Source organism: Zalophus californianus, chromosome 7 (genome assembly GCF_009762305.2).
Source record: "Zalophus californianus isolate mZalCal1 chromosome 7, mZalCal1.pri.v2, whole genome shotgun sequence".
Taxonomy (NCBI): Eukaryota; Metazoa; Chordata; class Mammalia; order Carnivora; family Otariidae; genus Zalophus; species Zalophus californianus.
The window spans coordinates 83,254,587-83,270,180 of record NC_045601.1 but is presented as its reverse complement, the minus strand read 5'-3'; the positions used below and the strand labels follow the sequence as shown (position 1 = coordinate 83,270,180).

Sequence of the window (15,594 nt, the reverse complement as noted above, 5' to 3'; positions counted from 1 at the left end):
TGCACCCCATAAAGTAAAAAAATACTACCCAGAAGACATAAGCAGACCACATGCTTTTACTTTCTTTGCTTAGCCCTGGAGGAACCAGTCTGAGGAGCTTTGGGTTCAGACAATAAAGCATGTGAGTGAATTGATTCTCATTGAGAAACTTTGTTCTTCATAACTTCACTTCTTATAATCTTCAATCTTAAGAAATCTCTGTACAATGAAAAATGTTACAAAGCCTAATGAAAACATAACACTGATTTTTTGCATCAAATAGCATCAAAATATATGTCACGGAGAGGAAAAATGGTTAAAATGAGGAAAATAAACTAGTAAAGAGATATTTAACAAATCACAAACAAGGAGCAATCATGCAGAAAAAGAATATAATAAAGGCCTCATGGTTCTGAATATAGGACAGTTTTCTAATGTTTAGGAGCATTTACAAACAGTAATTATACACTAGTTCCCTCGGATGGATGGATGGATGGATAGGTAAGGAGACATTATACCACACTACTAAATAATACTCAAATAAAGTAAGAAATGAAAATCATCACTGATAGGCTATTTAGAATAATAAAAATAAAAATAAAAAATAAAAAAAAAATAAGACTAATTTACAAAGTACATTTCGAAAAACATTATGGAAAATGTACATTCAGAAAAATCTAGTTTTCAGTCCCCTCTTGTTAATCCTGTCTTCTCCTCCCCAACAACTATTATTCATTTTTTGGATTATCCTTCCATTGCAACAAATGTAGATACAAGTATCTGGGAATTTTTGCTTTTTACTTTTTTGTAATATTACATGTATTTTATTGTACTCCTTTCCCACCAACTTTTTTTTTTTTTAAAGATTTTATTTATTTATTTGAGAGAGAGAATGAGATAGAGCATGAGACGGGAGAGGGTCAGAGGGAGAAGCAGACTCCCCGCTGAGCGGGGAGCCCGATGCGGGACTCGATCCCGGGACTCCAGGATCATGACCTGAGCCGAAGGCAGTCGCTTAACCAACTGAGCCACCCAGGCGCCCTCCCACCAACTTTTTATTTTGAAAAAACGTTTGGGAAACCTATGGGAAAATTGTAAGAATATTAAATTTACATTCTATACTTTTCAGTTTCACTAGTTAACATTTTCTGTCATTTATCTTATCTCTACCTTCACGTAGGTTTTCATGAACTTTATAAGTTGCAAACACCATGACACTCTACCCCAAGTATTTCAACATTATCTCCTAAGAACAAAGACATTCTCCTACCTAACCATATAATTATTCAATCCAGGAAATACAACATTGATTCAATACTGTTGTCTATTATACAGTCCAATTTCAATGTCCCCAATTTTTCCAACACTGTACTTTATAGCTAATTTAAAAAAATCTACAGTCCAATCAAGGAGCATGCACTCCATTTATTATCATGTCTCTAGTCTCTTAATCTAGAGTCACTCTCTGTTGTTTAATCTTTAATGACACTGACATTTTAAAAATATTTTAAATTTTGTATTGTGAAAAATTCTAAACATATACAAAAGTATATCTGGCCATTGTTCATTCATATATTCAGTCTCTCAGTTCCCACTTTTGGCCATTCTTTAATTTTTTTTTAAGACTTTATTTATTTATTTGACAGAGAAACACAGCGAGAGAGGGAAAACAAGCAGGGGGAGTGGGAGAGGGAGAAGCAGGCCTCCTGCGGAGCAGGGAGCCCGATGTGGGGCTCGATCCCAGGACCCTGGGATCATGACCTGAGCTGAAGACAGACGCTTAAAGACTGAGCCATCCAGGTGCCCCCTTTCATTTTTTTTTTTAAGATTTTTTTTTTTTTTTTTTGAGAGAGCATGAGCTGGGGTAGGATCAGAGGGAGAGGGAGAAGCGACTCCCCGCTGAGCAAGGAGCCCGATGCGGGATCATGACCTGAGCCGAAGGCAGACACTTAACCAGCTGAGCCACCCAGGCACCCCATTCTCTCATTTTTGAGGGGTTGACCAGTTCAGAGAAAACTAGAGATCACTGTTTGGAAAGCCTTCCGTTGTCTTCATAATCAACTGTACTGCAAGATCTTGTTGCCTTTTTTCTTTTCTTGTTGCCTTTTTTATTCATGGATCATCTTGGAGATCATCTGGTGAGAGAGTGTGTAGAAGCACAGAACCCTGGTAGAATCTTTTGACACCAAAAGAAAATTCAGAAAACTTTACATGGGACAAATATTTTGAGTGGGAAACAGACTGTTGGAAAATAGGGAGACTTCCAAACCAAAAGTAGCTTGATACAGTTTATAAAGCATGAATGAAGTACCTTGTTTTGTGTTATGATTGGCTACGAGAAACATACATTCCTTTTAGGATAGTAGTACTATATAAGCTTACCTGTTTGTACCTGATTAGCTAGGAAGCTACCAGGTTATCTGACATGAAAAAAAAGCTTAGGTTTTGTTTCAGGGAAATCAGGATAGTTTTAAGTTTTGGTGACGTGACGAAGAGTGTTTGATGTAGAGGTATATTTAAACTGTGGCCTCCTTTAACAAACGCAATATATCTGCAGGGCCATTATGACAAAAACAAAAACAATTAGTGATCCCTATGAAATACTTTGGAATCAGGAATCCTAATTGTCCCACCCAGGCCAAGAGAATGAATCCTGTAGACCATGAGCTTGTCCGGATCCCTCATGCAAAATTACATGAAATGACTTTTTGCAGTTAGTGATAACCTAGGGAAGGAGGCTGTCAGGAGCTCAGCTTAGCAGGGAGAGAGAAATGAGCTGCCGGGTGACGGAGTAGCCAACTAAAGCCACAAGCCAAAAAGGAAAGAGTTAAGCCTTTAGTCACTTACTGCAATTGTACGAGCAAGAGGCTAGAAGCAGAGGAAGCGTTGCCTCCCTCTGTTGCATTTTCCCTCCCGGAGGGTGGCCAGTACATAAACACGGACATAGGTGTCTCACAGTTGAGGGAAAACAAAAAGCTCTGGCAGTTTTATGGATCCCGAGGTGGTGGGGGCAGAGGAGGAAGGGAAGAAGGAAGGGCTCAGGGTGGGAAAGTACTAGCTACTGGGTCAGCGGGGAAAAATTTCTTCATGGTTTCCTCCTCCTCCCTCTCACTTCCCCTTCAACTCCTACTGAAAAAGATCTCTGACCAAGACCTTGGATAGAAACCTAGGAATGTAAATATTCAAAAGAGCTTGATGGGTCTGGAAGGGCCCAAGTCCTTGACTGCAACTCGCTGCAGAGACTGCAATGCATTGGCTGCACATTCTCAGAAAGGAATCTTTTATCAGTTGACTTCTTTTGGTGGAATATATTCTCCTCTTCCTGGTAGGTAAATTTCTTGACAGTTTGCATGGCCAAAAATGTTTTAACATTCTGCATGTCCATAGTTTAGTTGGGTTATATTCTGAATTTTAAATAATTTTCCTTTACAATTTTTAAAGCAATTCTGCATTGTCTTCTGGCCTCTAACACTGCTAGAGAACTGAGATGCCATTCTGGTTTTCATTCCTTTTTTTAGGACTATCTTTTTGAGCAGGTTTTGGTCCATAGCAAAACTGAGCTGTGAGTTCCCATATACCACTTACCACCTTCACACAACACAGCATCCCCACTAGCAACATCTTGCATTGTTAACATTTGTTAACCATCAGTGACCCTACAATGACGTATCACCCAAAGTCCATGGTTTACATTAGTATTCACTCTTGTCCATCCTATGGGTTTTAACAAATGTATGATATCCACCATTACAATATTACACAGAATAGGTTCCATTCTTTTTGCATGTCATTTTCTTTTCTGTCTCCGTCTATAGGTGTTTTGGACCTTTTCTTTGTCCTTTAGTGTCCTGATGAAGTGTAATTTTTTCTGTGTAATTTTCTTTTATCCATTGTGTTGATCAGTGTGCCTTCAGTGTACCTTCTCTTTCAGTTCTGGGAAGTTTTTTGAACTTTTTTTTTTTTTAAGATTTTATTTATTTGAGAGAGAGAAAGAGAGCATGAGCAGGGGAGGGGCAGAGGGAGAGGGAGAAGCAGGCTCCCCACTGAGCACGGAGCCCAATGCGGGACTCTCCCAGGACCCTGAGATCTTGACCTGAGCAAAAGTCAGACACTTAACCGACTGAGCCATCCAGGTGCCCCTTTTTGAACTATTTCTTTGACAGTTTCCTCCTCAACATTTTCTCTATTATTTTCTGAAACCTCTGTTAATTGACTGCTACATTTTATAATGGATCTTCTAGACTCTTCCCATATTTTTCTTACACTCTTTCCTATTTGATAAACCTCTTTTAGTCTTTGAATATTCTTTTTATATTCTGTTATTTCATGAATTTAATGTCTTCTCTAATCTTTCAGATGATATTAATGCCTTTTCAAGTTTTCTTCTGTTTACTACATTGTTTGTTTTCAGATTTCTTTTTATCTTTTTCTCTTTCACATTAGAGATTTTCTTGGAACATTGCTCATTATGTATGGCTGTTCCTGTTTAAAAAACCTGATTGGCAGCTTTATGATCAGGGGTTTACTCAAGAGCTTCATTGTAAAATAAGCTGTCTCAATAGTTTGTAAACTTTAACTACAGCAAAATCACCTGGAGGGCAAGTTAAAACACACATTACTGCCCCACCACCAACTCCTTATCTCCAGAGTGGGGAGTCCTTCCTAAGGCTTGCCCCTCACATAGGAAACTCGGTGGGCAAGTCCCTCCTCCTCACTATCAGGGTTTTGTGTTTGTGTTTTCTTGAACTAATGAATTTCACCTGAGAGGAATTATCCACTTTTCTGCCTGGAAGGTGCAAACCTCTGTCCCAGGATTATGTGAGTCAAATAGGGACAGAGGAGTTGTATTAATCTCCTTATTTGCTTTTGCACCTCTTTACTCTTCTAGCATCTGTTGGCCCAGAGTCCAGAACCTTTCTGGATCTATACCAATCTCAAATAGGCCTTCAATCAGTGTTGGGAACAGAATGGTAGAAGGAGGGCAATGCTTCTGCCTCTTATACAGACTTTCAACTAATTCTTCCTCCCTCATCCTCACTTTGAGAGGTACTTTGTGTCTCTGTGATTCTACAGAAAAAAACACCTCCTTTTCAAGGAGGAGTGGGGGGGGAGGAGGAGGAAAAGAGAGAGAGAGAAAGGAAGAGAGTAGCTTCAGATACATATGAAGTTATCATTGAAAAGCCCAATTATCTTTTGTACTTTGTTCATCAGGAATAATCATAGTATATTTTATGATATAAATCTAAATCAAAAGGTCCTAGAGGTTTGTCAGTATCCTTTCTGTTCATCATATGTTGACTACAATCTTTTAGGATTGTGTTACCATTACGATTCCGTTTCTTCCATTCTGATATCGCTGATTAACATAATGCCATCTTCCAGATGTATTTAGCCTTATTCTCATGGCAGAGATAAATCAACTACAGTCTTTTTTTTCAAGGTTTTATTTATATAGTTGAGAGAAAGTGAGCAAGAGAGGAGAGAATACAAGCCAGGGGAGGGGCAGAGGAAGAGGGAGGAACAGACTCCCAGCTGAGCCAGGAGCCCAGTGGGGACTGGATGGCCTGGACCCCAGAACACTGGGATCATGACCTGAGCCAAAGGCCAACACTTAACCGGCTGAGCCACCCAGGCGCCCCAATCAACTACAGTCTTTTTTTTTTATTTTTTTTAAAGATTTTATTTATTTATTTGAGAGAGAGAGAATGAGAGAGAGCACGAGAGGGAAGAGGGTCAGAGGGAGAAGCAGACTCCCCGCCGAGCAGGGAGCCCGATGCGGGACTCGATCCCAGGACTCCAGGATCATGACCTGAGCCAAAGGCAGTTGCTTAACCAACGGAGCCACCCAGGCGCCCTCAACTACAGTCTTAAACCAGACCTGGTGGGACATTTTAAAGACATATCCAAAGAAGTTTCTAGTGATGTCCTCCTTGCTGACAACATAATCCAGTAAAAACTGTAAAAATGAAAGAACCTGGAGCCAAAACATCAAGACCCCTTTAAACATCTCCAAATGGTTTTTACTATGCTTCCCGCAGCACTAGGATTTAATGTTTAGTCATTACATGTCTATTTTTAGGACATATCAAAGCTTTCCCCAAAAAAATTAGGGGGGTGTGTGTGTGTGAAGATGCTTGACTGTGTTTCCTGCCTAGGAAATCCTGAGTTCTATCTCCAGTGATAGAGACACTAGAACCATTATGAAGGGGCTTTGTAAGATATTACATTTTACTCATGATCTCCCTGTCCATCCCAGCTTCACTCTTCAGGCATGATAGAGAAGATAAACAGAGGGGCGCCTGGGTGGCTCAATCATTAAGCGTCTACCTTCGGCTCAGGTCATGATCCCAGGGTCCTGGGATCCAGCCCCACATCGGGCTCCCTGCTCGGCGGGAGGCCTGCTTCTCCCTCTCCCACTCCCCCTGCTTGTGTTCCCTCTTTCGCTGTGTGTCTCTCTCTGTCAAATAAATAAATAAAATTAAAAAAAGAAAAAGAAAGGATAAACAGAACCTTCAAACCTAAGCTAGGCAAACTTTCAGAAAATTCTAAATTTCTTTGGTATAAATTGTTAATGATAAGGACAACTCCCTCAGGAGCTCACTGATTTTCTCCCTATGAACTGATAACCAGGCTTTCCTTTGTGTCTGGAAAGACTGCCCCTAATCTCAGTGTTTACCGTATTTAGGCTAACATAACTAAATATTACAAGTACACATTGTGACACTCAGTAGGTACCAGAAGCATTTCTACGTCCTCTCAAACAGCCGCTTCACAATTTAAATCCTCTTCTAAAAGAGACATCAGAGATCCAAAGACCTTACCACACACCATTAATAACTACCACAACAGTAAAACTCCAGTGTTGATCCTTGAATCCATGTCTCTCAATTTAAATATATTTACCACCCTCAAATCACTGGAAGATTGGATCAGCTGGAGACCTCAAACTGGGAATTCTTAGCAATCCTTCAGAAGCAGATGATGGCATATAGGTGACCCCTTTCATCTAAAAAGGCTAGATGTGGTGACATTGATTGCAGTTCTTTGACACATTAGCAGTTTCTTCATGGAACCCACATGCCGGCTCATTTTATGAACATAGCTGCATCCTGTGATTCAACAACTTTACTCCTAAATCTACTACAACATGAGTAAGTTAAAGAATACTGTATGATTCCATTTATATAAAGTTCAAAAACATGCAAGAGAAAGAAAGGTCCAAAGGACTCTGCTAATATTCTTTCATTTGCTCTGGATGGTATTTACAGCAGTGCTACTTTGAAAATTCATTGAGCTTCAGCCTCGTGATTTATACATGTAAGCAGGTAAATTAAAGTTATTTTTTAAAAAGTTTAGAGATCTAGTGATCAAGTACAATTAGCATGTAGTCAGGGTGCTTGGGTGGCTCAGTTGTTAAGCGTATGCCTTCGGTTCAGGTCATGATCCCAGCGTCCTGGGATCAAGCCCCGCATTGGGCTCCCTGCTCAGCAAGAAGCTTGCTTCTCCCTCTCCCACTCCCCCTGCTTGTGTTCCCTCTCTCGCTGTCTCTCTCTGTTAAATAAATAAATAAAATCTTTTTAAGAAATTAAAAAACCAATTAGCATGTAGTCTTAATAAATTCTGACTTATCTATAAAGTTGAAACTTTATTGCACAGAGGCCACATAACAGAGTTAAGTGCCTAGAACACAAGCTATAGCAGTGATCAAAAAAAGGAGAAAAGTAGACCCAGGTTTACAAACAAGATTTGGAAATCTGTCTGTTGGATTTCAGTCTTAAGTCTGAGTTCTGCCTTCAGGTATTGGACAACTTCACTCTGGATATGTAGGGTAAATATAGCCTGTGGGAAGAGCTGAAGGCCAAAACCACACGTTGGCACATCTGGCCATTGAAAATCATTAAAGAAAACGGGTCTTAGGGGAGGGAGGCAAGGTGAGAAAGTGAACTCTCACTTGTCAAAGGGTGCAGTGGTCCAGTAAAACAGCAGAATGTACTTCGAAGAAGGCTAAGGGTGAGCATGGGCTGAGGAATTTGGGGTTGCCACTGCAGACTTCTCGGTAGCCTGGGTGTTCCAGGAAAGAGGGCAAATAGCACCTGAGGCCAGGGAAGGTTTTGACTTTTTTCGGGGCAAGATTTTCTTTGGCCCACCACTCAAGAGATTAATGGAAAGACTGGGGTCAAGTTGATCAGAAATAGGTGGCTCGATTAGTGCTGAAGAAAACCTGGAAGGACACCTGTAATTGTGAAGTAAAAGAAACCATCTATATGAAACGATATGCCCAATACATTTCTTAAGGGTTATGGGAATGTTAAGGGAATTGTATCAACTGCCTCTGTTTTCTTGATCAAGTAGTTTGTAAAATCACCTATGAGCTGGGGGGAGGGGCATGATCCTATTAGTGAGGTAAATGTAACACAAGCTGAAGGAAGGAAGTAATAAAGATTAAGAGTGAAAAATCTATGAAATAGAAAACAGAAAAAGTCAATAAAAAGTGGGTCCCTTTGCAAAGAAAAACAAGATTAACAAAGAATAAAATTTAAATTACTAAAATCAGGTAGGGGATGGGTTAGACGGGTGATGGGTATTAAGGAGAGCACTTGTGATGAGTACTAGGTGTTGTATGTAAGTGATGATCACTGAATTCCAGCCCTGAAACCAATTACACTGTATGTTAACTGGAATTTAAATAAAAATTTGAAAAGAAAAAATATTTTAAAAAACCCAATAAATTACTAAAATCAGAAAGAAGGGATGTTATCACTGACCTTACAGAAATAAAAAGAATTATAAGGGAATACTATGAACAAGTATATGCCAACAAATTAAGTAACCTGGATGAAATGGAAAAAGTCCTAGAAAACTACAAACTGCTGGGGCACCTGGCTGGCTCAGTTGGTAGAGCATGTGACTCGATCTCAGGGTCGTGAGTGTGAGCCCCACACTGGGCACAGAGATTACTTAAAAATAATTAAAATACAAATTGCTGATACAGACTCAGGATAAGCAAAATCTGTTTGGGTTTTTTTAAAGATTTTACTTATTTATTTGTTAGAAAGAGAGAATGCACACGAGCAGGGGGAGCAGCAGGCAGAGGGAGAAGCAGGCTCCCTGCTGAGCAAGGAGCCCAATGTAGGACTCAAGGGATCATGACCTGAGCCAAAGGCAGACGCTCAACTGACCGACTGAGCCACCCAGGCACCCCGAAATCTGAATAAACCTATAACAAGAGACCAAATTAGTAATGGAAAAAAAATAAACTTCACTCAAAGAAAAGACCAAGTTCAGATTATTTTACTAGTGAATTCTACCAAATATTTAAAAGAGAATCCATACTGACCAATAATTAAGCAAACTCTTAAAAAAAAAAAAAAGATGAAGGAATGCTTCCCAACTCATTCTACGAGGCCAGCATTACCCTGGTACCATAATCAAAAATCTCACAAGAGGGGCGCCTGGGTGGCTCAGTTGGTTAAGCATCTGCCTTTGGCTCAGGTCGTGATCCCAGGGTCCTGGGATCAAGCCCTACATCGGGCTCCCTGCTCCACGGGAGGCCTGCTTCTCCCTCTCCCACTCCCCCTGCTTGTGTTCCCTCTCTCACTGTGTCTCTCTCTGTCAAATAAATAAATAAAATCTTAAAAAAAAAAAACTCACAAGAAAACTATAGACCAATATACTTCATGAATATAGATGCAAACATCTTCAACAGGAAACTAGCAAATCAAATAAATCCAGCAACATTGAAAAATTATACACCACGAGCAAGTGAGATTTATCTCAAAAGTCAATTAATGTAGGGGCAACTGGCTGACTCAGTCAGAGGAGCGTGAAGCTCCTGATCTCCAGGTCTTAAGTTCAAGCCCCACATTGGAAGTAGAGATTACTTAAATAAATAAAAACATTTTTCAAAAGTCAATTAATGTAATATACAGTGTTAATAGAATAAAGAACAAATGATCATCTCAACAGATGCAGAAAATGTATTTGACAAAATCCAACAGCCATTCACGATAAGAATACTACTAGGAATAGAAAGGAACTTCCTCGGACACCTGGGTGGCTCAGTTGGTTAAGCGACTGCCTTCAACTCAGGTCAGGATCCTGGAGTCCCGGGATCGAGTCCCACATCAGGCTCCCTGCTCAGCAAGGAGTCTGCTTCTCCCTCTGATCCTCTTCTCTCTCGCGCTCTCTATCTCTCATTCTCTCTCTCTCTCTTAAATAAATAAAATCTTAAAAAAAATAAAAAAAAAGAAAGGAACTTCCTCAACCTAATAAAAGCCATTATCAAAAAACCCACAGCTAGGGGCGCCTGGGTGGCTCAGTTGGTTAAGCGACTGCCTTTGGCTCAGGTCATGATCCTGGAGTCCCGGGATTGAGTCCCACATCGGGCTCCCTGCTCAGCAGGGAGTCTGCCTCTCCCTCTGACCCTCCCCTGTCTCATGCTCTCTCTCTCTATCTCATTCTCTCTCTCAAATAAATAAATAAAATCTTTAAAAAAAAAAACCCACAGCTAGCATCATATATCATAAGTAATGGTGAAACACTGATTTTTTTCCCCCCAAAGATCGGGAACAAGGTAATGATAGCTGCTCTTTTATTTAACATTGTATTGGAAGTTCTAGCCAGTGCAATCAGGCAACAAAAAGAAAGAAAAGGCATGCATACCGGAAAAGTAAGACTGTCTTTGCTCACAAACAAAAAGATTTTATATTGTAGGAAATCCTAAGGAATACACACACACACACACACACACACACACACACACACACACACACACTCTCTCTCTCTCTCTCTACTATAAAAAGTGAGTTCAATAAGGTTACAGATGCAAGATCGATATGGACAAAAGTCAACTGTATTTCTATATACTAGCAACAAACAACCTAAAAATGAAATTAAGAAAATTCCAGTCATAAGAGCACTAAAAGATACTCAGGAATAAATTTAGTAAGTGCAGGACTTGTATACTGAAAACTATAAAACATTGCTTAAAGAAATTAAATATCGAGGGGTGCCTGGGTGGCTCAGATCATGATCCCAGGGTCCTGGGATCAAGCCCCATGTTGGGCTTCCTGCTCAGTGGGAGGCCTGCTTCTCCCTCTTCCTCTGCAGCTCCCCTTGCTTGTTCTCTCTCTCTCCCTGTCAAATAAACAAAATCTTTTTAAAAATTTAAATATCTAGGGCACCTGGGTGGCTCAGTTGGTTAAGAGACTGCTCTCGGCTCAGGTCATGATCCTGGAGTCCCGGGATCGAGTCCCGCATCGGGCTCCCTGCTCAGCGGGGAGTCTGCTTCTGCCTCTGACCCTCTTCCCTCTTGTGCTCTCTATCTCTCATTCTCTCTCTCTCAAATAAATAAATAAAATCTTAAAAATAAATAAATTAATTAAATAAATAAAATAAAATAAAAAATTTAAATATCTAAATAAATGAAGGTATTTCGTGCATAGATTAGAAAACTCAAAATATGAATTTAGACCCTTACCTTAACTTAAAATATACACAAAAATTAATTTGGAAAAAGACTGTAGACATGAATGTAAGAGCTAAAACTATAAAAACTCTTAGAAAACATAAAAGTAGGGCGCCTGGGTGGCTCAGTTGGTTAAGCGACTGCCTTCGGCTCAGGTTATGATCCTGGAGTCCTGGGATCGAGTCCCACATCGGGCTCCCTGCTCGGCGGGGAGTCTGCTTCTCCCGCTGACCCTCTTCCCTCTCGTGCTCTCTATCTCTCATTCTCTCTCTCAAATAAATAAATAAAATCTTAAAAAAAAAAAGAAAACATAAAAGTAAACTTCCATGACATTCGTTTAGGCAAAGATTTTTTTTTTTTTAAAGTAAGCTCTAAGCCCAACATGGGGCTCAAACTCAACAACCCTGAGATCAAGAGTCACATGCTCTACCAACTGAACCAGTCAGGCACCCTTAGGCAAAGATTTTTTTTAGACATAATACCAAAAGCAAAAGTGATAAAAAGTTGGTAAGTTGGAGTTCACCAACATTAAACTTTGTGCTTTAAAAAAGACACCATCAACAAAGTGAAGAGGCAGGAGAAATTACTTGCAAATCATATGTTCTACAAAGGATATATACATATATATATATCTTACAACTCATTAAGACAACCAATTAGAAGTAGATAAAAGAAAAAAATGGATAAACGATATTAATAGATCTTTCACCATATTGGTGGTCAATAAGCACATAAAAAGATCCTCTATATCATTAGTTATTAAGGAAAAGCAAATTAAAAGCACAAAATAGCACTATGGCACCAAGAAGGTCTATAACCAAAAAGACAATTACAGTGGCGCCTGGGTGGCTCAGTCAGTTAAATGTCTGCCTTACACTCAGGTCATGATCCCAGGGTCCTGGGATGGAGCCCCATATCCTCGAGCTCCCTGCTTGGCGGGGAGCCTGCTTCTCCCTCTCCTCCCCACTCTTGCTCTCTCTTGCTATCTCTCCCTCTCTCTCAAATAAATAAATAAAATCTTAAAAAGAAAAGACAATTACAAGTATTGATGATGTGGAGAAAACTAGAACACTCATACACTTCTGGTGGGAATGTCAAAAGCCACCTTGGGAATGTTTGCCTGTTTCTTCATGACCATTCCCGGATATCTACCCAAGAGAAATGAAAACAAAATCTTATAAGTAAATGTTCATTTTCTCATGACATCCAAATGACAACAACCCAAATGTCCATTAATTAGTTAATGTATAAACAAAATGTACTATATCCATATAACGAAACACTAGTTGGCAATTAAAAGGAAGGAAATACTGTTCCATGCCATAGCAGGGATAACCCTGAAAACATTACACTAAATGAAAGAAGCCAGACACAGAAAGGTAAGTATTATATGATATATAAAATCTTTTTTATATAAAATTTTTTTTATATAAAATCTTTATGGAGATGGAAAGATTGCCTGTGGATAGAGCTCGGAGTGACTGCAGATGGGCAGTAAGTTTCCTTTTGGTGGTAATGGAAATGTTCTAAAATTACATTACATTATATACTTCATGAAGAACTGCAGTCCAAAATATCCGTGCTAATAAGTATGTTGGCAAAACAAGAGTTATCTTCTCACTCAGTATTAAAGAAGTGCAATTGTATTTTTGTGATCTTTTAAAAAAAAATTATTTATTTATTTGACAGTACATGCGCCAGCGTGCACAAGCAGGGGGAGCAGCAGAGGGAGAGAGAGAAGCAGACTCTCCCCACTGAGCAGGGAATCCCATGTGGGGCTGGATCCCAGGACTCTGGGATCATGACCCGAGCCAAAGGCGGAAGCCAAAGGCAGAAGACACTTAACGACTGAGCCACCCAAGCACCCCTCCCCCATTTGTGATCTTTAAAACAAGTTTCTATTAATAACAAATGAAAGATAACAGAATGACACTCCAAAATGACTGCAGGAGCTCAGTACATGCCATCCCCAAATAAGCTGCCTTGATATATTTTGAGCTGTAGGTGCTTGAAAAACAGCAAATGCGGGGAGAGTCTTTCTCTGAACTCCTCTTTTCTGCCTGGAACTCAACTGGCATAAATCCCCTTTTCAGGGTTCCTCAACCAGGTAAGACTGATAAAAACGGACATGACACCCAGACAAACTGTCACAAATTATCATACCTCCCATCTATTCTTTGAAGTGCCCATTCATCTTCCCTAAAAATGACTTAACTCTCCCCTAAGAGGCTTACATTCCTTCTCTTTCCCTATTAAAATTGCATTTAAGCCTGAATCCTAAGGGGGTGGGAAGTGTTGCTTATTTTTCCCTGGATAGCGTTCTCTTGTTAATCTTTTATTACAAGAGTCTCAGCCAAGAACTCAGAAAGAGGAGAGGGCCAATGATCCCCACCAAAGCAGGACAGGCACATTCTGTGACAGAACTCCAAACTGATTCTAGGCCTCTTAGTGCCCACACTTGTGCACCCACACGGCCCACCCACCCTCGCTTTGTGTTGAGGTGAGCATTCAGATTAAGGAAAGGCCCCGACATCCTAGGGTTTTCTCACCAGCAGCTAATATAGTGATCCTCATGGATTCCATCAGCTTCTTCTCTGCCTCTGAAAGGAAAAACTGGATTTTCAGTAGTTCACAGGGCCACCCACAATCCTGGAACCATCATAAGTGGAACCAGAGGGAGCCTGCCCTGCTCTTTTTTCTTGGGGCTAAGTTGGGCGTGTGTTGGGAACCCTTTGAAGTTAGGCGGGTACAGGGGATGCAGAGGGTGACACCGATTTCTCCCCCTCCGTCTAACCTCGCTAAAATCTTGAGGGCCCGAAGGACTGCGATTTCTCCATACAGAGTGGGCAGGACTCGGGCTCTAGAAAGCTCCCGAGGCCTTGCGGAAAGGCAAACTGCGCTCCCCACCCAGGCCCGTGCCTGGATCCATCCCCACCCCGCCCTAGTACTCCGACTCGCCCAGCCGCCCGGGACCTACAGCGGTCCCTCCTATCCTCAGGCGACTCAAGGATGAGAAGTTGGCCTTCTTCTGCAGAGCATAATGGTTTAAACCTTTTCCTTGAGGGCGGTCGGAAGATGGAGATCCTAGCCGTAACCTTGGGGTCCAGAATTTGCGCTTGCAGCAGGAGCTCGGTCCATTGCTAGAAGTGTGGAATTTGGTGCCCGGGTTGTGCGCGCGGCGAGTTGGGGGCACGGAGTGGATAGGCCCGACCCGGCTGAGCGATAATACCAAAGGTGGCCGGAAGAGAGGGAGAGCGCCTGAGGAGGCCTGGTGGGGGGCGACCCCATCCAAGCACTCACCAAAGATCTGCCGCCTGCTCTAGGGGTAGGTCAAACACCACTGGCGTTGCAGGTGCTCCTCTTGAAACCAGTCGGGGAAAATGCGCAGATCGATGCGTCCTGGGCCTTACAGGTAAATCCTCCCCGTCCTCCTGGACGAGGCCGCCGTCACGGCCCGCGGGAAACTGAGAAGCCCTGGGAGCGGCCGGACGCGTTTCGGCGCGGTAGGCTAGGGCGGTGCTGGGGAGCGGCCCAATCCCGCAGCGGGGGCCTGCAGGCGAGATCCCGCCGCGCCACGGGGCCAGGATTCGGCGACAGGGCGCGCCGCTCCCTCGGGCTGCGCGCTGTCGGGAGGCTTCCCCGAGGGCAGCTCAGCGCACGCGCCCGCCGCCAGGGGCGGCCCTGGGGACCCCGACGCTGGCGGCGAGGACCCGTCCGAGCGGCCGGATCTGGTGCTCTGAAAGGCTGGAGCGGCTTTCCAACCGCTGGGTTCCCCTCTGCCCGCAGGCGCCGGCGGAGCGCCGCCCCTTCAGCGTAAAGAAGCGTGACACAGGCAAGACTCACAGGCTCAGTTGGGACCTCCGAAGGCAAAGTGAGCGAAAGAACGGTTCGATCTGCTTTTGTTTGCTCAAATTCATTGAGAACGGGGACCCCGTCTTCTTTCTCTAGCTATTCCTAGCACAGAGTACTGCGCCTGGCACAAAATGTTTATGGAAGGAATAGAGAACTATGGATTTCAGCTCCAGCGTTGCCACTTCCTGGATTTCTGATTCTGAGCTGCTTATCGTATCTTCTTTGTTCCTCGATTTCCTCATCTGTAAAATGTGAACCAATAAAAATAGTAGTACTTGTAGGATTGCTGGAGAGAT

At 42.0% G+C, this 15,594-nt stretch overlaps 1 protein-coding gene across 1 annotated transcript in view; it reads right to left on the bottom strand.

Annotated features, from left to right (window-relative positions):
• LOC113926224 (oocyte expressed protein) overlaps window positions 1-15,172 on the bottom strand; it is a 43,028-nt gene extending 27,856 nt beyond the window's left edge. Inside the window, exons 1-2 of the transcript XR_003521234.1 lie at window positions 14,747-15,172; window positions 13,996-14,046 (exon numbers count right to left, since the gene is read on the bottom strand). The gene's annotated coding sequence lies outside the window, so the exon portion shown is untranslated. The remainder of the gene's footprint in view (window positions 1-13,995; window positions 14,047-14,746) is intronic.
• Window positions 15,173-15,594: the final 422 nt, after the last annotated feature.